Source organism: Ambystoma mexicanum, chromosome 13 (genome assembly GCF_040938575.1).
Source record: "Ambystoma mexicanum isolate Mex_15411 chromosome 13, UKY_AmexF1_1, whole genome shotgun sequence".
NCBI lineage: Eukaryota > Metazoa > Chordata > Amphibia > Caudata > Ambystomatidae > Ambystoma > Ambystoma mexicanum.
The window spans coordinates 99,632,121-99,657,628 of NC_090938.1; positions in this window are offsets into that span (position 1 = coordinate 99,632,121).

The window sequence follows — 25,508 nt, forward strand, 5'->3', positions numbered from 1 at the left end:
ACTAGTTCACGCCAAAAGGCTGTGAACACACAATCGATCAACACTAAAGGTAAGAGGATCCAGGTGAGTAACAGGAAAAAGGGAGAAAGAGACACAATGGCCCTCATTACGACCCTGGCGGAGAACCATGGTGCAATTTGCACCATGGTCCATGGCGCTAAGCTGCCAACTCCGCCATGGTGGTTGGCGGACTTACCGCCCCATTCCGACCTTGGCGGGGTGGTAAGTCCCCAATCCCCATTTACCCTTCCCCATTCCCATTTTTGCCCCATAGGGTATAATGGGAGTGGGGAAGGCGTTAATTACGCCACCGTAAATTACGGTGGCGTAATTAACAACAAGTCCCGTAGCGCCATGGATTTTTCCGCCTGGAAAAAGCAGGCGAAAAAAGCACCATGGCGCTACGGGAACTCGTAGTCAGGCGGAAAGGTACGCCATGCTTTACGCCGGCGTAAACCCCTTTCCGCCAGGGTCGTAATGAGGGCCAACGTCTTCAAAAGTTAGCTGTTTTTCCTAAGACAGTTACAACAGGTGTGGAAAGAGTAGGAAATAGATAACAGCATGGCCATTTCAGACAACCACAGAAGATAGAAGTAAAATTGAAGGTGAGTAATCATTTTCATGTACATAATGCCAAAAAGATTGTTATGATAGAGGGATGCAAACATTAGAATAGGCAAACATTAATCGGAACAATAAAGGTGGAGGCACGTAGTAAGAATTGGTGCCATAGTCTTAGAAGACAGGGGTAGGCTAGATCAAGTTAGACAGGGACGGTGTGCAGCGAAACGCCTCTGTTTTATCTCCCTTGGATGAACACAAAGCACAAGCATAGACCATGGTCCAACTAATGGCAATAAAAGAATAGGAAGAATGGCAGCTGAGCCGAGGAGGTATGTGCAGCTAACCAGCAAGAATTTACTGCTAAACTGAAGAAGTATGTGCAGCTAAGCAGCAAGAATTTACTGCTAACCTGGAAGAATGCAGCTAAGCTGAGCAAAGAACCAAGCCGAAATTAAGTATCCCCGTGGGGTGGTTGGAAAATAGTTGTTTATGTGCACCAATAAATAGGGGAGAATGACCCAGAGAGTATTTTTTGCTAGTAGAAAAGGAGGAAGGGGGTTAAAGTCGGGAAGAAAACCTGACCCCTTGCAAATGCCCGAATGACTTTTGCCTTTATTTTGATTTTTTACAGACAACGGGGATCCCCAAGGAAGTTTCTGTCATCTACTTCGGACGTGCCTAGAAGACCAGGAAAGAAGAAGACATCTTTCTTTAATCGGTTTGTCTCCTTAGGGTTGCATGTGGCACCCGGAAAGGGAAAATGTGTCCCATGAAGGACTTGATGTATTTTGTGTTATTGAAAACAAAAATCATTTTCTAAGCCAGCTGACACAGAGCTAAGAATTTTAGTTATGGTGTGAAAATGACCCACAAAAGGGAAATGTTTAAAAGAAAATGTTTTGTAGCTTGTCTAGGAGGCAGGGGTGTCAAATAAGAGGGAATGTCTCAATTTCTAGGGAATAAGGTATAAGAGCCAATGCGAAAAGAGGTTTTAAGGAAATGGGTTGGTAGGAAATGTATTAAATAGTAGGGACCTGTTTATTTTACAAAAGAAACTCATTCCGTTTTATATTACAGGTATACGTCAAGGGACCTGTATTCCTTGGGAAATTAACGTTGAACCACGTGAGGAGAGAGGGAGGTCGTAGAGAAACCCAGTGAAACGCGACGCTGAATTGCGTCTGCAAAAAAGACTCCCCCAACCCTGCATCCCCATGCTGAACCGTCCCCTCTTCTGGACCCATTGAACAATTAACCCTTTTGAAAGAGAAACACTCTGGAAAAAAGTGAACTTCTTGTGAAAAGGAAAAAACAATAGACTTCTGGTCTAAGCATCAAAAGAACCTGGGAGACCGACTGTGAAAACAGCACAATGGAAAGGAAAAGGCGACAGGACGCAGACGGTCCACTAACGCCAAACTCATGACATCTACAACGGAAGATACGGAAAAGGAAAGAGTGTGGAAAAGAGGGAAGGACAAAGTGAAAATAATATGCATGGGCAGGAGAAGGTGATCAAGGAGAGACTGTACTTTGTTGGGGTGGGAGTTGCAGACAAGGTGTGATATACGAAGAGACAATGGGCTAATGGGTTACCTCAAAGCTTAACCAAACCTCTCGAGTCTCACAATGGCTGTGAATTGTCCAAGGCATACAGTTAGATTAGAGGCACACTATTACAGGAAGTAGGGCTTACATAAAAGGAGATGACACACACGTTTGTTTTAAATAACAATCCCATTAAATTGGGCCTGGTCGAAAACCTTATCTGAAGAATCCAACTGCACCAATTATAATTGAACAGAGCACCGAAGAAGAGTCAGGAATGCATGCTAGAGCATATTTTATTTTGAAGGTTTAGTTCAATTAAAATTAATTCCCCAGTGAGCTAATGCTAACGATGAAGTTGTCTAAGACTGTGCAGGAACGGTGGGGGCAGATTGTTCCCTCACATTTGGCTATATAAATTAGCTCTGTGTGATGCTGGGGGGTGTTGAGTCTGGGAGCTCAACCACGGCATAGGGGCTGCTCTGTGTCAGCAGTAGCATGAAATTAACCTCTATGAACTTAACCGTCTCTGTGCTGATCCTTTGAGTTGTCCTTATTGAAATATGTTGGAGTATGTGAATCCTGCACCCCAACCTCCTCAGGGTGCAGCTATCTTGTTTTACAGGTACTAAACGGTGTGCTCTGATCTATGGGCCTGTAAGAGGACTCTGCGCCCTCCTGTACACTAGCATAGCTTCTGGTTATACATACAATATATTGGAAATGTTATGAGTTCTTCAGCAGTTCCTCTGTCGGAAGGAGACAAATCACTAGAGAAATGTGAGCTCCAGCATACTGTAGATATTAAAAAGGGTTTTCAGGAGGGCACACCAACAAACTAGATGAAAAATTGGCAGGTGTTTTTGAATTAAAAGTGTGGTTTTATAAACTTAAAAGGGCTACAGGAACACAAAAGAGGAATAAACAGACAGGACAATACAAGACACAAGAGGAGAGGGAAAAACAAACAAAACTAAAACTGAAGTAACAAATTAAAAAGAGTCAGCTGAGGAGGCATTAAGATATTCGATCAATGGATTCCACTTTTGATTATATTTTGATTTCCTGTAGTCCTTTTAAGTTTATAAATCTCATCTATTGCTATTGCTATCGCACTTGGAGGAATGGGAAAAGCGCTGCCATCCACTTAGTAGGTTCCAGACCGGTTTCCGCAAGGGGCACTCCACTAATATCAATGGTATTGCTGTAAAATGTGTCCAGGATGCAGCATGGAGTAGGGAGAAGGGCTGTACTTTTATGGCCTTGGTCGACCTATCAGCAACATTTGATTGTGTGAACCGCGGCAAACTGTGGGGAACATTAGCTCTTTGGGGCCTACCAAGGGGACTACTGAGACTAGTTGAGGGTGTTTGTAAGAATTCCGGCTTACGGGTTTGGCTTAGTCCGAAAGGTGACTTGTCAGCTACAATCCAAATGCATTGTGGGGTGCGCCAAGGTTGCATTCTAGCACCTTGGATCTTTAATCAATACTTGGCTGATGTGGCAGAGTGTTTGATTAAGGAGGGGTTTTTGGCACCAAGATGAGGCCATAGTAAAATTGTATGGTTGGCCTATGCGGACGACTTCCTGCTGTTTGATTCCACCAGGGTGGGTTTGCAATGTCTCTTGGATACCTTTTCGCAATACACCAAAGGTAACAGCTTGGTTATGAACCCAAGTAAAACGAAGGTTTTGGCATTTACGAAGACACCACAGAAGAACGTACTCCCTACTTGGAAGCTGAAGGGGAGCAGGGTGGGCATTTCCTGGCATGTCACTTACTTGGGTTACCATGTTGGTGCACATTTGGGAGCGATAACTCAGCTGGAGATCCTGTCTCATAAAGCTAAACTGTCGGAACATCAAATATTGAAAATCAACCGTAAATATGGCAGATTTTCAATAAAACTGGCTCTTATGTTTTTCAAAAGGAAAGATTGTTCCCCAACTGGTTTATGGTCTTGGATTGTGTTTCAATGTGGTGCTACCTAAGTTGAACCAAATAGAAGGTCGAATTTGGAGACGTATCCTCGGACTCCCTAACATGGTCCCTCTCACTGCTATTCGCTATGAGTTGGGTTACATCTCTTTATGGGCTCCCGTACAGTAGACGATGCTCTCCTTATACGCAAAAATTAAGGTCCCGACTCCAAAAACCATATACGAACTGGTTGGGAATAATATAAACTCTTCTGGATTCCTATTGAAATTCCCTAGCTACTGTGATAATATTCTGCAAAATATAGATTCAAATTTAGAAACCTTAATTAGCAACCTGATGTTAACTAAAAAAAGGTTGTTGGACAATGCTTGGATTTCTATATTGGAAACTTATCATTCATATACTTCGATGAATCATTTAGCGCATGAGCATAAGAAACGAGGCACCCTCTCCAAAATTGTTACTCTTTTTCCAAATCGACATCATCGGGGGTTGCTTTTAAGGTTACGATGGAATATTATTCCAACTAAGGATATCTTAATTAAAACAAACCAAATTCCCTTGGAGGCAGGTAGATGTCGGTTCTGTTATACTTAAATTGAATCGGTTAAACACCTTGTCTTGTATTGTGTACAGCTAAAAGACCTGAGGAACTCTTGTTTGAGTACTTTGAAGGAACATTATTCATGCTACTTCATGGACATATGCTGGCATCGTTGTCTAAATATCCAAAATACACAAGAGGGCTTGGCTCTCACAGGTTTTCTTAAGTGACTTAAGCTACCCTGATTGAGATACCTATGGGGAATGTACACTAAGCTGTTTACCCATTTTGTCTTCTTTCTTCTGTTTGCCTCAGGTGTTATCGATAATTTGGTTTCTTTCAGCTAGGTGATATTAAGTTTTGTTGTATTGACTGACAATGAAGTATTTTCTTGATGATGTCTCTAAGATAATTTTAACTCCGATTAATTTTGATAACTGTTGATACATTTCTGATGTTGTGTTTTTTTTTCTGTTTATTTTGTGTAGTTCTATGTAAATATTTTTTGAAAATATGTTTTAAATGCTTTTTATCTGTTAAATATTTTTTGTAAAGGTTTCAATAAACCGAGTACAAATAAAAAAAAAAATCTCATCTATTGCTTCTATTAATTCTGATGTTACAGCTTTGCAAATACATTTGAATGACTTCATCAATTAGATGTTTTCTTTCTTGCACTTATTTTAACCTTGATACAATACTTTGTTCCATTCTAATTGTTAACTCAATGTACATATTCATCTTTAATTATTTGACTGGCAATTTCTATGATTGTTGTTAGTTGCTGAATACTATATTCTGTATTTGTTCATTATAATCACTTAATAAACAACAACAAAGAAAGTGCGGTTTTATTTCTTTTGAAAAGCAGCAATACAATAAATACTTATCAACATTGAGGTATACAAGATGGAACATAGAGATTAGACCCCAAACACAGGTACAAAAAATTAAAGGTGTCCGTTGCTGATGGACAGATTTTGTTCTTAGCATGTGGAGTCCTTGAAGTTCACGAATAGCAGACAGCGAGTGAGAGAACGAGTATCGAATTATTGTGCTCAACGGGACACCACAGATACACAGAGGAAACAGACATAAGCAACAAGAGCATGATGGGAAAGCAAGTAAAAGGTTGAGCTCATTGAGTCAGATGCTGGAGATCCTCTCAAAGTCAGAGAGTCAAACTCCAGCATCCAACATCAAATATTGCATCAAACCATAACACAACTATTGCGCTTGCATGAGATTCTGCCATTGTCTCCGACCTTAGAATGGGAGCTACAACAAGGTGGCTTTGGGAGTTGAGACAAGGCCTGCCTGATTAGCTCCCACTGGTCGACAATCTTCAAGTTCTGCACACCTAAATTATTTATAAATGTTTGTGAACCACACCTAACCCGGCACGAACTGGGAGGCTGGAGCCACAGATTGAAACAGGAATCATGGGGTCTGTCACAGACTGCCAAACCAATCGTTATCTCAATTACATACAACTGAACTGCGACACATACAGTGATCAGCCATTTGCAGACACCCAATGACAGCTCAACCAACAGTAGATCTATATTGAAGCCTATAGTAGATCTAAGAGTGTACTGTATCGGCATTATACGTCTGGTTGGGGCGATTATTATGAAGGTTAGTTCCTGCATCTGTTATGTTATGTTATGTTACTTGGCATTTATATAGCACCTTATGTATCATTGGTATGACTTCACAGCGCTGGTAGGTTGAACGCCCTCAGGAACCGTAGTTCATGTCAGTAGAGAGAAAGTGTGTCGTATGGTGCGTGGGTGCACCGGATATGTGTGCAGTTGGTGAGTTTGTTGGATGATAGCTGCTTTATAGCGATAGGTGTAGTGCTGATGAAATCAGTTGGACGTGTCCAGACTGGTGGGTGGACACCTAGACTGGGTTCTGGGTGCGTTAGGCCTGAGGAACGCCTAAGCTAGCCGGAATGTGCTCAGCTAGCTGTGTTTTATTAGGGTGATGAGGTGTTCGTGCGGTCGCGTTCGTATGAGAACAGCTAAGCCGAATTATCAGGGTGTAGCTTTGTTCTAGTTGAATGATGGTGTATAGAAGAGAGTAAGCATAGTGGTGTGATAAGTTGGGATATCAGTACCATTGCCTGAGACCGGGCACGTGGCAGGACAGTGGGAACGTATATAGCGACATGCATATTTAGCGACAGTCGTTCCATCCGCACCAATCGTTCCATTCGCATAAACCGTTCCATCCGTAGCAACCGTTCCATCCACAGCAACCGTTCCATCCGCATCAACCGTTCCATCCGCACCAACCCTTCCATCCGCAGCAACCATTCCATACGTATCAACCGTTCCATCCGCACCGACAGTTCCATCCGTGCCAGCCGTTCTATCCATTCCTTCCGTGCCATCCACTCCTTCAGTTCTATCCACTCATTCTTTTCCTTCCATTCTTTCCGTTCCATCCAATCTAATTGTTCTTTCCACTCCATCTGCTAAATCCACTCCTGTCAGACTCGGATTCCACCTCCCCTTGCTCCTCACCTGATTCTTCTGAGGTTTGCTCTTTGAGAGGAATCTTGGTCTTTGGAAGCTTCTTCTTTTCTTGCTGGATGTCTTGTCCTTGGGGATCCGGACCTTCTTCTCGTGCAGATAAGGTCTCTCCCCTCCGGAGGCCACCCTGACAGCGGTGGAAACCTGCCCTGGAGGCCTCCAGGGGGACCAGCCTCACATCCAGGGAAAAAGCCAAAGGCAGAAAAAACCCTGTGGGTATTCATTGTAGGAGACGAGGTGGTCAGTCCGTTGGAACCAAGGCAGCGTGCAGAATTAACCTTGATCACTGAAAAGTTGGAATCTGGCAATGAAGATGATTGCTGCGGCAGAAGGGTGGTCTGGTACTCCAGTAATCCAGTAATAGCAAGAGCAAAACAAGATAGTAAAGAGGAATCCAAGCAAAAGATGTAAGAAAAGAAAGTACCGCAAGAGAAAAGATCTAGAAGGTAAAGGAACCAAAGAACTAAATGGAAAGCTGTACCCAGTGGGAGAGAAGGAATGCAGGATACCACGGTGCAGAAGATAGACCAGACCCAAGAAGGAAATTACACGTTCCGACTGCCGGTGGAGCCAAACACAACTGGGAAGTGCGGCAGGCAGAAGAAGCGAAGAAACGATACCGCGCACAGACGAGGGCTGCAGGCGGAATGAAAGGAAGAGCAGAAATGCCTAGCAGAAAGAGAAGGGAAAGGCCACTTACCGACAGAAGGGTGGTACGCGGAAAGCAGAGACGGCTAGGCGCTGAAGCAGGTGAGAGGCAGACTACAAGCCGCGAGCAGAGTGAGCAGTAGGTGGACGAAGGAGCGGCCGAGCGGCCGATGCAAGTGATCAAAAGGAAAAAAACAAACCCACGGAGAGAGAAAAAGGTAGTCCAAATAGAACTATGAAGGCAATAAAAGGCAGCTATGAAAAGCCCAAGAAGGAAAAACACATAGAGAAACTGAGCGTTTGTGTGCCGAAAACACAGATACAACGCACTGACTCAGGGGGCGGAGTCAGCCTTTATAGAAGACTCCGCCATGTTGGATGAGGACTAGAGCGTGAACACCGCTTCTTAGTGCGGCAGAGGGTAGCCCAGAGTCTGGAGGTGAATTGGGATCCTCGATCCGACACAATAGTCCTGGGTAATCCATGCAAACGGACAATGTCTCTAAGAAAGGCAACTGCCGTATCTGAAGCTGATGGAACTTGTTTGAAGGCTGTGAAATGTGCCAGTTTGCTGTAAGAATCAACCGTCACCATGATTACTGTCATACCATAGGACTGGGGAAGTTCCACGATAAAATCCATGGATATGTGTTCCCAGGGATGTTCTGGAAGAGAAGGTTGTTGCAATAATTCGAACGGTTTGCCTGTCTGAGATTTGTTGGAGGCACAAACCACACAAGTCGACACATACTGGTGTACATCATCTCTGAGCGTTGGCCACCAGAAGCTCCTCCTTAGTAGTTCACACATCTTTCCAATGCCTGGATGGCCAGTCAAGGGTGTGTCATGGCACCAGGAAAGAATCTTGCTTTGGAGTTCTTTCGTAGGGATGAATAATGCCTTCTCATGATAGAACAATCCATCGTCTCCTTGGACAATTGTCGAAAGGAACTCAGTGCAGGTTCGATACTGAGGTATCAACTCCTCAAGAAAGGAGGTAGTCGATGCCAGAATCTTAAGTCCAGGAAACATCAAGTCTTGTCCTTGACAGAACTCCGATCCTTCCCCAAGACTCCTTGATAACTCATCTGCTTTCTTATTTTCCGTAACAGGAATGTAAGTAATTACTGAGGGCACCTCTTTCAGGAAGAGACAGGGTAATTCGACCAAAGGGTACTGTGGAGTCTGGTAACAAGTCGATGCAACAGTCTTCCGCTCTGTGTGGAGGTAGCTGTTTAGGTATGGTATCCAGGAACACCTCGGAATATTCCTGATACTGAGTTGGAACTGATGACACAATTAAAGGGCCGATGACCCTTGACTCTTCTTTGGCTGCTTCCTTAATCGCAATGGGGTCCATGCAATTTGTTTTACAGAACAGTGAGTTAAAGCTTACCCTGTTAGCAGTCCAATCTATATGCGGGTTATGCTTTCTTAACCACGGAATACCTAATACCAAAGGAAAATGAGCTGCTCTGATCTGGTCAAACACCAGAATCTCGTGATGATGGCCCAGTGCCATTCGCAGAGGAATTGTCTCTCTTACTATGGGTCCCGAGGATAAAGGTGTCCCATCCACTCCTTCTACTGGAATGGGCCTTGACTTGGTTCTTGTGGGAACCAGATTTTCTTTGGCCCAATTGAGGTCCATGAAGTTCCCAGCAGCTCCGCAGTCCAACATAGCCAATACTTCAATAGGATTGGAATCTGATAACCATAGGAAGACCTTGAAAACCATCAAACTATTAGATTCTGTGTCCTCTATTGTTCCTGCGTTGTAGCAAGGGTGTTTGGTAAATTCCCCGACACTTCCCTTGCTGCAGTTCGGGGGTTGTAGTTTTCCTTGCGTCTGGGTGGAACCTCAGGACAAATCAGTAAAAGATGTTTCAAAGACCCGCAGTACATGCATAGACCTGCTTTCTTACGGCGTCTTTTTTCTTCCGGAGTAAGAGGACCACGAGTAGCCCCAATCTGCATGGGTTCATCTGTTAAGGGGGGGCGTTCTCTGAGCCAGAGTCTGGGTGGGTAAACCAGTAACATGCGGGTTTCCACGAAACCGTCTTCTATCCTGACGACGTTCGTGCAACTGGAATTCTATCTGGAGGACTAGGGTCATCAAGTCTCGAAAGGAAGATGGACGAGCAACTCGAGCCAGCTCGTCCTTTATTTCATCTTGAAGCCCTCGTCTGAATATCGTCTGCTGTGCTGAGTCCGGCCAGTCCGCCTTGGCGGCAAGCTTCAGGAATTGGGAAATGTATGTCTGGACGTCCGTGTTTCCCTGGTGAACATCCAGGATAGCTTCCAAGGAAGAGTACAGTACTTCAGGTCGGTCAAACCTGTCCTTAAATGCTGCTACAAATTGGTCAAAGTTATTCAAGGAAGGGTCTTCGTTTGAGACCAACGGTGTAGCCCATGACAGGGCATTTCCGATGAGATTGGCAATGATGAATCCTACTCTGGATCGGTCTGTTCCATAGGCATGGGGTCTGAAGGTGAAGTATACCTTGCAGGAGTCCAAAAAATCCTTAAGCCCCCCTGGATGGCCATCATACTTGCCAAAGGAGAGCGGCATAGTAGGTAGATCCCCATGATCATCTCGGTGCAGTACGACTTGCAGTCGAAGGGCGATGTTTTCGGTCCTCAAAGATTGAACTTCTGCAGTGAGGTTCTGCATGGCTGCAACCAACTCTTGGTACTGCTCCAAGGACGCCATGGGAAAAGTTGGGCGTTGTATTCTGTTAGACTCCGGTTCCATCTCCCCTTGCTCCTCACCTGATTCTTCTGAGGTTTGCTCTTTGAGAGGAATCTTGGTCTTTGGAAGCTTCTTCTTTTTCTTGCTGGATGTCTTGTCCTTGAGGATCTGGACCTTCTTCTCATGCAGATAAGGTCTTTCTCCTCCGGAGGCCACCCTGACAGCTGTGGAAACCTGCCCTGGAGGCCAGGGAAAAAGCCAAAGGCAGAAAAAACCCTGTGGGTATTGATTGTAGGAGACGAGGTGGTCAGTCCATTGGAACCAAGGCAGCGTGCAGAATTAACCTTGATCACTGAAAAGTCGGAAGCTGGCAATGAAGATGATTGCTGCGGCAGAAGGGTGGTCTGGTACTCCAGTAATCTAGTAATAGTAAGAGCAAAACAAGATAGTAAAGAGGAATCCAAGCAAAAGATGTAAGAAAAGAAAGTACCGCAAGAGAAAAGATCAAGAAGGTAAAGGAACCAAAGAACTAAATGGAAAGCTGTACCCAGTGGGAGAGAAGGAATGCAGGATACCGCGGTGCAGAAGATAGACCAGAGCCAAGAAGGAAATGACACGTTCCGACTGCCGGCGGAACCAAACATAACTGAGAAGTGCGGCAGGCAGAAGAAGCGAAGAAACGATACCGCGCACAGACGAGGGCTGCAGGCGGAATGAAAGGAAGAGCAGAAATGCCTAGCAGAAAGGGAAGGGAAAGGCCACTTACTGACAGAAGGGTGGTATGCGGAAAGCAGAGACGGCTAGGCGCCGTAGCATGTGTGAGGCAGACTACAAGCCGCGAGCAGATTGAACTGTAGGCAGACAAAGGAGCGGCCGAGCGGCCGATGCAAGTGATCAAAAAGGGAAAAAACAAACCCACGGAGAGAGAAAAAGGTAGTCCAAATAGTACTATGAAGGCAATCAAAGGCGGCTATGAAAATCCCAAGAAGGAAAAACACATAGAGAAACTGAGCGTTTGCGTGCCGAAAAGACAGATACAACGCACTGACTCAGGGGGCGGAGTCAGCTTTTATAGAAGACTCCGCCATGTTGGATGAGGATTAGAGCGTGAGCACCACTTCTTAGTGCCTCCAGCGATTCCATAACTTCCACCCCTGATTCCTGACAACTCCATCCGTTCTTTCCACTTCATCCGTTCCACCCATTCCATCCTACTCCAACCATTCCATCCTATCTGTTCCATCCACTCCATCCGTTCATCCACTCCATCCGTTCATACACCCCTTCCGTCCATCCACTCCATCCGGTCCATCCACTCCATCCGGTCCATCCACTCCATCCGTTCTATTAACTCCACTCGCTCTTCCATCCACCCCAACCGTTCCATCCACACCAGCAGTTCCATCCGCTCCAGTCGTTCCATCTGCTCCAGTCATCCATCTGCTCCAGTCATTCCATCTGCATCAATCGTTCCATCCGCACCAATCATTCCATCCGCACTAACTGTGCATCCATTCCTTCCGTTTCACCCACTTTTTCTATTCTTATATATTTTTCTAATATAAATATTAAATACATGTGCTTATGTTGGTCACAGTCTATCAGATAATCATCACCTTATTTTTTTTTAAGGTCTGATGATTGAACCTCAGATGTACATAGGTTACTTGCAGCACCAATATATATATATATATATGGACTCATAAACTAGATATCAAATGTATGCCTCTAGTATATGTTGACGATGTGCCTGCCAACAATTCTTCCCAAGTTGGCAAAAGGAAGTATCCATGATCAGTTATAACATTTGCCTGATGATTTATCCAAAAGCATTACCAAATGTGTGGTTTACGGTTTTGTTAATTAGAATATATTCCTTTGAGTATACATTGTGGTGCGGAAACAAATAAAGCAGATACTCCCCATCATTTGAATACAATTCAGAAAAACACTGGGCACAAGATCTGCATGTTCTATAGTTTTAAATTGCTAAACCAGAGGCACAGCCATGAGTAAGGCATTTCTGTTACTTCCATTATGTTGCCACATAAGTAATCTGAGTGAATGTATGTAGGTTGGTGGCACCCACTGTAAATGTCCAGGTCTTGAAAATAATCTTTTAGAGGAAAAACATCAAACATAATATTCAAAAGACAAGATGGTCGGACACGATTTTCCAAAACAGATTTTTTTTAAACCTTTTGATGGTGATGGCCCACAACCGAACTATCACGGGCAATATAGGTGAGGGGATCGAACATGTGTTTAATCAGGAAACATCCATGAAAGAATATGCAGCTCACAAATGTATAATGTCTTATAGTCTTTTAAAGGAGAACAACATGAAATATTGTGGAGTACGAAGCAATATTATAGTCAATGTTAAATCAATTCTATTGATTTACTTTAGGGTTTTCTGATTTGCGCATAGATGTCGGATACACCACTTGACTCTTGGACACTGGGTTTGACACATGCGTACGTGGTCTCTTCAGACTGTTGTGGCCTTTTGACACCCTTGCTAATGACTGTGGTGTAGATGATTTGGTCTTCCGTCAACGACGCACCTGGCTTGTTGCGATATGTGTCTTCTACTGCATTGAAGTTGCGAGTATTCGAATAAATTGTGTTCTCTACAGTCTGTGAAATAGAAAAGATTCACAATCATTTGAGCACTCAAAGTATCAATTAGATTGTCATGTGTTCATTTTCTCTGCAAACCTGTCTTCGTTGTTATTTTATTAAGAACATGCCATGCGAGTGCTGTAAAAGTCTAAGGTGATATACACCAACAATTAAATATTGTTCACAGATATTCCGAAAAATATGGAGGCCTCTTCTATTATTTCAGCTTTCCAATTGAAAAACGTGGCTGGGTTGATATTTAAGGCTTGAAATAGCATTATTTAGTGATGAGCAGTATGAATATTGGAGAACATACCTTCACTGATTTACTCTAAAAGGCAATGGGAAAATTAGCATATCTTTCTAAGGGACCCAACAAGCACAGGTTGTTTTGTGCCTTCTGGTTTGTCTATACCCCATACAAAGCACAAGAGTTCTCGCCACACTAGACATAAAGACACTATGACAGCCTTCCACCATCTCAGACGATTTGAAAATAATACTTCTTGCAGGTTGTTTGAAACTCTTCTCTGCTTATGTTGCCAATTTTGGTTTGGCTGGCCTTTTCCAATGCCTCTTCCCTGTGTTTCCCTGAAATGAAGCAGGAGTTTGAGGGTCTAAGCAGTTCCGTAAGCCATGGGATTATATGACAGACAGTGTAAATCGTCCCTTCTTCCATAGGAGGAGCCCCTTCTCATGAGGCCAGGGAGGTGAGGCTGCTACCCGATAGTCCCCCTGTGGTTGGTACTCCGTGGGTGGATCTCATGGGGATGTGGAGTAGGGACAACTATCCGGGAAGAACATTGTATAACAGCCAGTTCCCCTCGCTTAACCCTCCTTTACCCTGTCATCCCATGTACATGTGTCATGTGTCATGTGCATAGTATCAACAGTACCGGGACGATGAGGAACATAGACGACCCAAGGGAAATCCATAGTAGAAATAATGAGACTATGAAGAGTCAGGTGTACCCTATGGCGAACACTAAAAAAAGGTTTGTGGACAAGGACGAAGTGCAAAGGCATGAAGAGCACTCCTAAAAACACTATTGGGCAGTCTAGTGTTTCCTGGATTCCTATTGGTCAATCTGCAAGCAAATGGAGCATAAGAAGGACTTTTCAAAGAGTCAGACCCGGCAGATTTGAAGCCGGATGGATCAGAGAAGCTAGGAGAGCGGGGCAGGGACACTTACCCACAGGTAGAGGTGTCCCTGAGGGGTCTGCCATGGAGAGACCATCGAAGGAGGAGAATCCATGGGTAATTAGCTCACTGAGGGAGCTGGTGTGTGCTGTCAGCTGGAGATGCACATCCCGGGAAAAGGGTAATGCTGCCTGCAGAGTCATCACAGCCCCTGGAGAAACTGAGAGAGGCTCGAACGAGAAGGCGGAGAAGACCAAAAAACTACTAGAGGATGTCGGTATGCACTCTGCAGAGCTCTGGTTGGCCGGGACAATTGGTGGGGCCCCTGGAGGGTGGAAGATTAAAGAGAGACAGGTCTGGGACCTGCACCAAATATTGAGCTGCCTCTTAAGCCATCTTCTTAGTGGCGGTACCTGGCAGGGTAGTGAACTAGGTCTGCCAAAATTCTGAGATGAAACACAGGTCTTGGGTCCCCACCCAATAAAGAAGAGCATCCAGGAAAATCTTCTTCGGCGTACCTAGCAGGATAGTGAACCAAGTCTGCCAAAGCCTAGAGAGAATCAAATCTGGGTCTGGGACCCCCATCAGAATGCTTGAGAAAGACCAGGGGAAGGGAGGCATTCCCCCTGGCGCTGAGAAATCTAATGAAGTTTAGGGGGAGGGAGATATCCCCCTGACACTGTGAACGAGAAGGAGGGAGACATCCCCCTGACCAAGTGAAGTGTGAAACTGTTAGCAGGTGTTTGGTGTCAAATCTGGACTTCATTCCTCATGTATTGTATAGCATCATGCCTGTATTATGTATCCTAGTTACAAGGGAACCCTCGCTGCTATCCTTCAGCAGGGCTTCCAGATTCCAGGAAAAGGGGTTGAAGGTAGAAGGAGAGAGGAGGACATTGTGGTCCAGTGCTGGGGGCCGTTTCTCCTGGATGAACTCAAACCCACTTCATGAATAAACCCTTCAAGATTAAGCAACGTATGTGAGTGTATTCCTTATAATTTAACAGAAACCCAGTGTGTGGCAAACCAGGGAAGGGAGTCATTCTCCCTGGGACTGTGAACTGGAAAGCTAATCTTAGAGACTTTCTTGTCTATTGTTGGAAGAACCAACCCAAGGAAGTCATTGGAACTTTTGTTTTGTTTTCATAGAGAACTCTTTTCGTGACCAGGAGGTGAACCTCGATCCCCAGTCCAGAAGGGGTCATTCTTCTTGACCTACAAGGACGAATTTATCTTTAGTTTAGTTGTAAGTGTAAGGGATATAAGTAGGTTTTGACACAGGACGGTGGACTGTTACTTTACGGACATTCTGACATGACCCTTAGTATTTTAGTTGAGGCAGGCAACCCCCTTTTAGAGATAGAGATAAATAGGTTTTCGCTTTATTTTGTTTATAATAAAAGTCTACAGCAACAACCATGACACCTGTGTGCAACTCTCCTCCTTCGACACCTTTACAAGTCCCAGGGAATTTGAAACGCCAATCTAGCCCCAGTACCTCTAAGGCTAGTCCACTCACCCAGTACAGCTGCCCGATACCAAACCTCACTGCTCCACTCTGCTTTCCCTCTCCTGCTTCTATGTATGTTCTCTCCTGGAAGGCCAGTGAGGCTACGCTCCATCATTCGTTCCAGCTGCCCTTGGTGCTCCTCCCACAACATCGCTCTGCTGCGTTCCCTCCACTACCATGCTGCATTCCTATTCCTTTCCCTGTGAGGCTGCAGAGACTGAGACCACCACGGAGCTGCATCCAGGGCTGTGTGGGTTCCTGATAAAGTATGCGCGTCACGGGTGGGGGGTAGAGCTTGCACAGATGGTACTAGGCCACTTCTTCAAAAAACATTTGACCTTTTACTTTTGACCGAATTTGCTTGATTGTTTGCTTGGTTGAAATTCAGTCATATTTCATTAAATATATATAGGTGTGGGGTAAGGGAATAGGGTGGGGGGGTTGTGTGGGGTCTCCCCCTGCTTTTTTGACAAAAAACGACCAAAATACATTTGGCCAAATGTGAAACGGTCAAATATTTTTTGACCAAATAGACCTAAACCGCACAGATATCTGTATCATGTTCTATATAAAGGAGGTCTAGGTCATGACGCAAGATGATATTGTGCCAGTGCCTAAAGGTCCTAGGAAGCCGGCTGCTCTTAGGGCACCGTGTTGTGTACTTGTTAAAGGGCATTTTGGGCCCATTGAATCACCTGGAAGCTGTTCATAGAGCCACGGGCATGCTGGCGAGCGGCATTAGTGATGAATCAGGAAGTAAGCTATATGGTAATGCAGTTCATCCATGAATGTGGCTCCTGTTCCACATGTGAAACTCATTCAATAGGCCACAAGGAGCTCTGTCCTCGATGGAAGGGAACTTTTGCAAGAAGTCCTCATAGAGGCATAGAGAGGGTAGGGCCTGAGCGGGCAACGCCCACCCATTATCGGTAAATTGCGACTCAGCAGCAGTGTGTGGGCATTTACAGATGTTAATGTCACAGCGGTGGGCCCCACTACATTAGCTTCAGGCCCCACTTCTTAGACAAGAATATGAGAATATGAGTGTGAGAGCAAGTGTGAGTGAGCGATTCAGTGAGTGACCTAGTGAATAGGAAGGATGGAGGGAGAAACAGTGGCAGGTAAGGAGGGAGTGTGAGAGTCATTAAAGCGTGAGAGAGTTCAAAAGTGTTAGACTGAGCGAGAAAGTGAGTGAACGTCCCAATATGATCATTTGGAAAGCACATGCAGAGTGCAGTGAATTGCCCCTTGGCACTGAAATAAAACATCTGCATGCATATTTCTCAAAGCAATTCAAACCGGTCGTCAGGTGCCCCCCATCGCCCACCACCACGCCATTTCCGGGTAATCATATCAAGACATACCATCCGTGAGTGATCAATTGCTTGCATTTCATCTCCATCGTCTTTCTTTTCTCTTCCTGCAAAAGCAAAAAGCTCCAATGAAACGTGTAAAGGGGCGATTTCACGGAACAATCGCGATGTAGTTTCTAAATACAAGCGTGTATTGCTTTTAGTCATCAAATTCGGCCTGACCCGCCTGTGTATACAAAGGAATGAAAGCAACAGGTAAACGAGAACTCCAAAAAGAAATACTCTAAAGAAGGGGGCAAAGTGAAAGAGGCTCCAAACTGTTTCTCTTGGCAGAGCATGGGACTATACATACATACATACATATGTGACTATACAAGGCTTACAGTGCCTTATTAGGGCATTTGAGACTGCACTGGGCACATATGATGGCAGCACCTGTAAGTGTATGCGTGAGGCTATGGTGACACCAGGAAGATGAGGCAATATTGCGGCATTTGAGGCTGCGCTTGGCTTATCAAAGCCAAACTCTAATGGCTTTTCCAAAACTTTTACCGTTCTTTAAACCTGGAACCAAAAGGTCCACCCTCCAGATTAATCAGGAACTGTTCAACATGCATGGTTCAGGAGGGGTCAGGCTCTCTAGATGTTTTGGACTTGAACTTCCATCAGCCCTCGCATAAAAGTCAATGATGAGAGATCATAGGAGTCGTAGTCCAAACATTTGGAAAGCCACATGTTGCCATCTCTGCTTTAGGGCAATTCAACTGCAGCAAAGCCCTGCCAGTAAATACTTTGTAGCACAGATGAACAAAAAATGAAGATAACTTTGTACTAAAACTAATGCTAGAGGCTTACCCTATAACCTTTCTTCTCTGTGAAAGATAGTGAGCTAAAGACTCTGGGTAAGTCTCTCATAACCAGGACTAATGTCTGGCAGAGGGACTCCCATGACCCCCCTTGTTACATTGCATATTTAAGTAACTTTGGGTCTCACCATAAGTTACTAGGGGAATCCAGACATGGACCCCTTGCTCACTATTCTTAGAGATGCACAGATCCACCCTACTGATGAGGTCCAACCAGACCGAAACACGTGTCTGGGGTTTCTGTTGGTACTCTTGTTCAGAGGAGAATTGCCTAGCATTTCGGTGCTGGACAGCCCCAGGGCAGGACAAAGACTGATATGTTTGGGATATTTCTTCTCTGTGAAAGATAGTGAGCTAAAGACTCTGGGTAAGTCTCTCGTAACCAGGACTAATGTCTGGCAGAGGGACTCCCATGACCCCCCTTGTTACATTGCATATTTAAGTAACTTTGGGTCTCACCCTAAGTTACTAGGGGAATCCAGACGTGGACCCCTTGCTCACTATTCTTAGAGAGGCACAAATCCACCCTACTGATGAGGTCCAACCAGACCGAAACACGTGTCTGGGGTTTCTGTTGGTACTCTTGTTCAGAGGAGAATTGCCTAGCATTTCGGTGCTGGACTGGCCCAGGGCAGGACAAAGACTGATATGTTTGGGATATTTCTTCTCTGTGAAAGATAGTGAGCTAAAGACTCTGGGTAAGTCTCTCGTAACCAGGACTAATGTCTGGCAGAGGGACTCCCATGACCCCCCTTGTTACATTGTATATTTAAGTAACTTTGGGTCTCACCCTAAGTTACTAGGGGAATCCAGACGTGGACCCCTTGCTCACTATTCTTAGAGAGGCACAGATCCACCCTACTGATGAGGTCCAACCAGACCGAAACACGTGTCTGGGGTTTCTGTTGGTACTCTTGTTCAGAGGAGAATTGCCTAGCATTTCGGTGCTGGACTGCCCCAGGGCAGGACAAAGACTGATATGGTTGGGATATTTCTTCTCTGTGAAAGATAGTGAGATAAAGACTCAGTAAGTCTCTCGTAACCAGGATTAATGTCTGGCAGAGGGACTCCCATGACCCGCCTTGTTACATTGCATATTTAAGTAACTTTGGGTCTCACCCTAAGTTACTAGGGGAATCCAGACGTGGACCCCTTGCTCACTATTCTTAGAGAGGCACAGATCCACCCTACTGATGCGGTCCAACCAGACCGAAACATATGTCTGGGGTTTCTGTTGGTACTCTTGTTCAGAGGAGAATTGCCTAGCATTTCGGTGCTGGACTGCCCCAGGGCAGGACAAAGACTGATATGTTTGGGATATTTCTCCTCTGTGCAAGATAGCGAGCTAAAGACTCTGGGTAAGTCTCTCGTAACCAGGACTAATGTCTGGCAGAGGGACTCCCATGACCCCCCTTGTTACATTGCATATTTAAGTAACTTTGGGTCTCACCCTAAGTTACTAGGGGAATCCAGACGTGGACCCCTTGCTCACTATTCTTAGAGAGGCACAGATCCACCCTACTGATGAGGTCCAACCAGACCGAAACACGTGTCTGGGGTTTCTGTTGGTACTCTTGTTCAGAGGAGAATTGCCTAGCATTTCTTTGCTGGACTGCCCCAGGACAGGACAAAGACTGATATGTTTGGGATATTTCTTCTCTGTGAAAGATAGTGAGCTAAAGACTCTGGGTAAGTCTCTTGTAACCAGGACTAATGTCTGGCAGAGGGACTCCCATGACCCCCCCTTGTTACATTGCATATTTAAGTAACTTTGGGTCTCATCCTAAGTTACTAGGGGAATCCAGACGTGGACCCCTTGATCACTACTCTTAGAGAGGCACAGATCCACCCTACTGATGAGGTCCAACCAGACCGAAACGTGTCTGGGGTTTCTGTTGGTACTCTTGTTCAGAGGAGAATTGCCTAGCATTTCGGTGCTGGACTGCCCCAGGGCAGGACAAAGACTGATATGTTTGGGATATTTCTTCTCTGTGAAAGATAGTGAGCTAAAGACTCTGGGTAAGTCTCTCGTAACCAGGACTAATGTCTGGCAGAGGGACTCCCATGACCCCCCTTGTTACATTGCATATTTAAGTAACTTTGGGTCTCATCCTAAATTACTAGGGGAATCCAGACATGGACCCCTTGCTCACTATTCTTAGAGAGGCACAGATCCACCCTACTGATGAGGACCAACCAGACCGAAACACGTGTCTGGGGTTTCTGTTGGTACTCTTGTTCAGAGGAGAATTGCCTAGCATTTCGGTGCTGGACTGCCCCAGGGCAGGACAAAGACAGATATGTTTGGGATATTTCTTCTCTGTGAAAGATAGTGAGCTAAAGACTCAGTAAGTCTCTCGTAACCAGGATTAATGTCTGGCAGAGGGACTCCCATGACCCGCCTTGTTACATTGCATATTTAAGTAACTTTGGGTCTCACCCTAAGTTACTAGGGGAATCCAGACGTGGACCCCTTGCTCACTATTCTTAGAGAGGCACAGATCCACCCTACTGATGAGGTCCAACCAGACCGAAACACGTGTCTGGGGTTTCTGTTGGTACTCTTGTTCAAAGGAGAATTGCCTAGCATTTCGTTGCTGGACTGCCCCAGGACAGGACAAAGACTGATATGTTTGGGATATTTCTTCTCTGTGAAAGATAGTGAGCTAAAGACTCTGGGTAAGTCTCTTGTAACCAGGACTAATGTCTGGCAGAGGGACTCCCATGACCCCCCTTGTCACATTGCATATTTAAGTAACTTTGGGTCTCATCCTGAGTTACTAGGGGAATCCAGACGTGGACCCCTTGCTCACTATTCTTAGAGAGGCACAGATCCACCCTACTGATGAGGTCCAACCAGACCGAAACGTGTCTGGGGTTTCTGTTGGTACTCTTGTTCAGAGGAGAATTGCCTAGCATTTCGGTGCTGGACTGCCCCAGGGCAGGACAAAGACTGATATGTTTGGGATATTTCTTCTCTGTGAAAGATAGTGAGCTAAAGACTCTGGGTAAGTCTCTCGTAACCAGGACTAATGTCTGGCAGAGGGACTCCCATGACCCCCCTTGTTACATTGCATATTTAAGTAACTTTGGGTCTCATCCTAAATTACTAGGGGAATCCAGACATGGACCCCTTGCTCACTATTCTTAGAGAGGCACAGATCCACCCTACTGATGAGGTCCAACCAGACCGAAACACGTGTCTGGGGTTTCTGTTGGTACTCTTGTTCAGAGGAGAATTGCCTAGCATTTCGTTGCTGGACTGCCCCAGGACAGGACAAAGACTGAAATGTTTGGGATATTTCTTCTCTGTGAAAGATAGTGAGCTAAAGACTCTGGGTAAGTCTCTTGTAACCAGGAATAATGTCTGGCAGAGGGACTCCCATGACCCCCCTTGTTACATTGCATATTTAAGTAACTTTGGGTCTCATCCTAAGTTACTAGGGGAATCCAGACGTGGACCCCTTGCTCACTATTCTTAGAGAGGCACAGATCCACCCTACTGATGAGGTCCAACCAGACCGAAACGTGTCTGGGGTTTCTGTTGGTACTCTTGTTCAGAGGAGAATTGCCTAGCATTTCGGTGCTGGACTGCCCCAGGGCAGGACAAAGACTGATATGTTTGGGATATTTCTTCTCTGTGAAAGATAGTGAGCTAAAGACTCTGGGTAAGTCTCTCGTAACCAGGACTAATGTCTGGCAGAGGGACTCCCATGACCCCCCCTTGTTACATTGCATATTTAAGTAACTTTGGGTCTCACCCTAAGTTACTAGGGGAATCCAGACGTGGACCCCTTGCTCACTATTCTTAGAGAGGCACAGATTCACCCTACTGATGAGGTCCAACCAGACCGAAACACGTGTCTGGGGTTTCTGTTGGTACTCTTGTTCAGAGGAGAATTACCTAGCATTTCGGTGCTGGACTGCCCCAGGGCAGGACAAAGACTGATATGTTTGGGATATTTCTTCTCTGTGAAAGATAGTGAGCTAAAGACTCTGGGTAAGTCTCTTGTAACCAGGACTAATGTCTGGCAGAGGGACTCCCATGACCCCCCTTGTTACATTGCATATTTAAGTAACTTTGGGTCTCATCCTAAGTTACTAGGGGAATCCAGACATGGACCCCTTGCTCACTATTCTTAGAGAGGCACAGATCCACCCTACTGATGAGGTCCAACCAGACCGAAAAACGTGTCTGGGGTTTCTGTTGGTACTCTTGTTCAGAGGAGAATTGCCTAGCATTTCGTTGCTGGACTGCCCCAGGACAGGACAAAGACTGATATGTTTGGGATATTTCTTCTCTGTGAAAGATAGTGAGCTAAAGACTCTGGGTAAGTCTCTTGTAACCAGGACTAATGTCTGGCAGAGGGACTCCCATGACCCCCCTTGTTACGTTGCATATTTAAGTAACTTTGGGTCTCATCCTAAGTTACTAGGGGAATCCAGACGTGGACCCCTTGCTCACTATTCTTAGAGAGGCACAGATCCACCCTACTGATGAGGTCCAACCAGACCGAAACGTGTCTGGGGTTTCTGTTGGTACTCTTGTTCAGAGGAGAATTGCCTAGCATTTCGTTGCTGGACTGCCCCAGGACAGGACAAAGACTGATATGTTTGGGATATTTCTTCTCTGTGAAAGATAGTGAGCTAAAGACTCTGGGTAAGTCTCTTGTAACCAGGACTAATGTCTGGCAGAGGGACTCCCATGACCCCCCTTGTTACATTGCATATTTAAGTAACTTTGGGTCTCATCCTAAGTTACTAGGGGAATCCAGACGTGGACCCCTTGCTCGCTATTGTTAGAGAGGCACAGATCCACCCTACTGATGAGGTCCAACCAGATCGAAACGTGTCTGGGGTTTCTGTTGGTACTCTTGTTCAGAGGAGAATTGCCTAGCATTTCGGTGCTGGACTGCCCCAGGGCAGGACAAAGACTGATATGTTTGGGATATTTCTTCTCTGTGAAAGATAGTGAGCTAAAGACTCTGGGTAAGTCTCTCGCAACCAGGACTAATGTCTGGCAGAGGGACTCCCATGACCCCCCTTGTTACATTGCATATTTAAGTAACTTTGGGTCTCATCCTAAGTTACTAGGGGAATCCAGACGTGGACCCCTTGCTCACTATTCTCAGAGAGGCACAGATCCACCCTACTGATGAGGTCCAACCAGACCGAAACGTGTCTGGGGTTTCTGTTGGTACTCTTGTTCAGAGGAGAATTGCCTAACATTTCGGTGCTGGACTGCCCCAGGGCAGGACAAAGACTGATATGTTTGGAATATTTCTTCTCTGTGAAAGATAGTGAGCTAAAGACTCTGGGTAAGTCTCTTGTAACCAGGACTAATGTCTGGCAGAGGGACTCCCATGACCCCCCTTGTTACATTGCATATTTAAGTAACTTTGGGTCTCATCCTAAGTTACTAGGGGAATCCAGACATGGACCCCTTGCTCACTATTCTTAGAGAGGCACAGATCCACCCTACTGATGAGGTCCAACCAGACCGAAACACGTGTCTGGGGTTTCTGTTGGTACTCTTGTTCAGAGGAGAATTGCCTAGCATTTCGTTGCTGGACTGCCCCAGGACAGGACAAAGACTGATATGTTTGGGATATTTCTTCTCTGTGAAAGATAGTGAGCTAAAGACTCTGGGTAAGTCTCTTGTAACCAGGACTAATGTCTGGGAGAGGGACTCCCATGACCCCCCTTGTTACATTGCATATTTAAGTAACTTTGGGTCTCATCCTAAGTTACTAGGGGAATCCAGACGTGGACCCCTTGCTCACTATTCTTAGAGAGGCACAGATCCACCCTACTGATGAGGTCCAACCAGATCGAAACGTGTCTGGGGTTTCTGTTGGTACTCTTGTTCAGAGGAGAATTGCCTAGCATTTCGGTGCTGGACTGCCCCAGGGCAGGACAAAGACTGATATGTTTGGGATATTTCTTCTCTGTGAAAGATAGTGAGCTAAAGACTCTGGGTAAGTCTCTCGTAACCAGGACTAATGTCTGGCAGAGGGACTCCCATGACCCCCCTTGTTACATTGCATATTTAAGTAACTTTGGGTCTCATCCTAAGTTACTAGGGGAATCCAGACATGGACCCCTTGCTCACTATTCTTAGAGAGGCACAGATCCACCCTACTGATGAGGTCCAACCAGACCGAAACGTGTCTGGGGTTTCTGTTGGTACTCTTGTTCAGAGGAGAATTGCCTAGCATTTCGGTGCTGGACTGCCCCATCGCAGGACAAAGACTGATATGTTTGGGATATTTCTTCTCTGTGAAAGATAGTGAGCTAAAGACTCTGGGTAAGTCTCTCGTAACCAGGACTAATGTCTGGCAGAGGGACTCCCATGACCCCCCTTGTTACATTGCATATTTAAGTAACTTTGGGTCTCACCCTAAGTTACTAGGGGAATCCAGACGTGGACCCCTTGCTCACTATTCTTAGAGAGGCACAGATCCACCCTACTGATGAGGTCCAACCAGACCGAAACACGTGTCTGGGGTTTCTGTTGGTGCTCTTGTTCAGAGGAGAATTGCCTAGCATTTCGGTGCTGGACTGCCCCAGGGCAGGACAAAGACTGATATGTTTGGGATATTTCTTCTCTGTGAAAGATAGTGAGCTAAAGACTCTGGGTAAGTCTCTCGTAACCAGGACTAATGTCTGGCAGAGGGACTCCCATGACCCCCCTTGTTACATTGCATATTTAAGTAACTTTGGGTCTCACCCTAAGTTACTAGGGGAATCCAGACGTGGACCCCTTGATCACTATTCTTAGAGAGGCACAGATCCACCCTACTGATGAGGTCCAACCAGACCGAAACATGTGTCTGTGGATTCTGTTGGTACTCTTGTTCAGAGGAGAATTGCCTAGCATTTCGGTGATGGACTGCCCAAGGGCAGGACAAAGACTGATATGTTTGGGATATTTCTTCTCTGTGAAAGATAGTGGGCTAAAGACTCTGGGTAAGTCTCTTGTAACCAGGACTAATGTCTGGCAGAGGGACTCCCATGCCCCCCTTGTTACATTGCATATTTAAGTAACTTTGGGTCTCACCCTAAGTTACTAGGGGAATCCAGATGTGGACCCCTTGCTCACTATTGTTAGAGAGGCACAGATCCACCCTACTGATGAGGTCCAACCAGACCGAAACACTTGTCTGGGGTTTCTGTTGGTACTCTTGTTCAGAGGAGAATTGCCTAGCATTTCATTGCTGGACTGCCCCAGGACAGGACAAAGACTGATATGTTTGGGATATTTCTTCTCTGTGAAAGATAGTGAGCTAAAGACTCTGGGTAAGTCTCTTGTAACCAGGACTAATGTCTGGCAGAGGGACTCCCATGACCCCCCTTGTTACATTGCATATTTAAGTAACTTTGGGTCTCACCCTAAATTACTAGGGGAATCCAGACGTGGACCCCTTGCTCACTATTCTTAGAGAGGCACAGATCCACCCTACTTATGAGGTCCAACCAGACCGAAACACGTGTCTGGGGTTTCTGTTGGTACTCTTGTTCAGAGGAGAATTGCCTAACATTTCGGTGCTGGACTGCCCCAGGGCAGGACAAAGA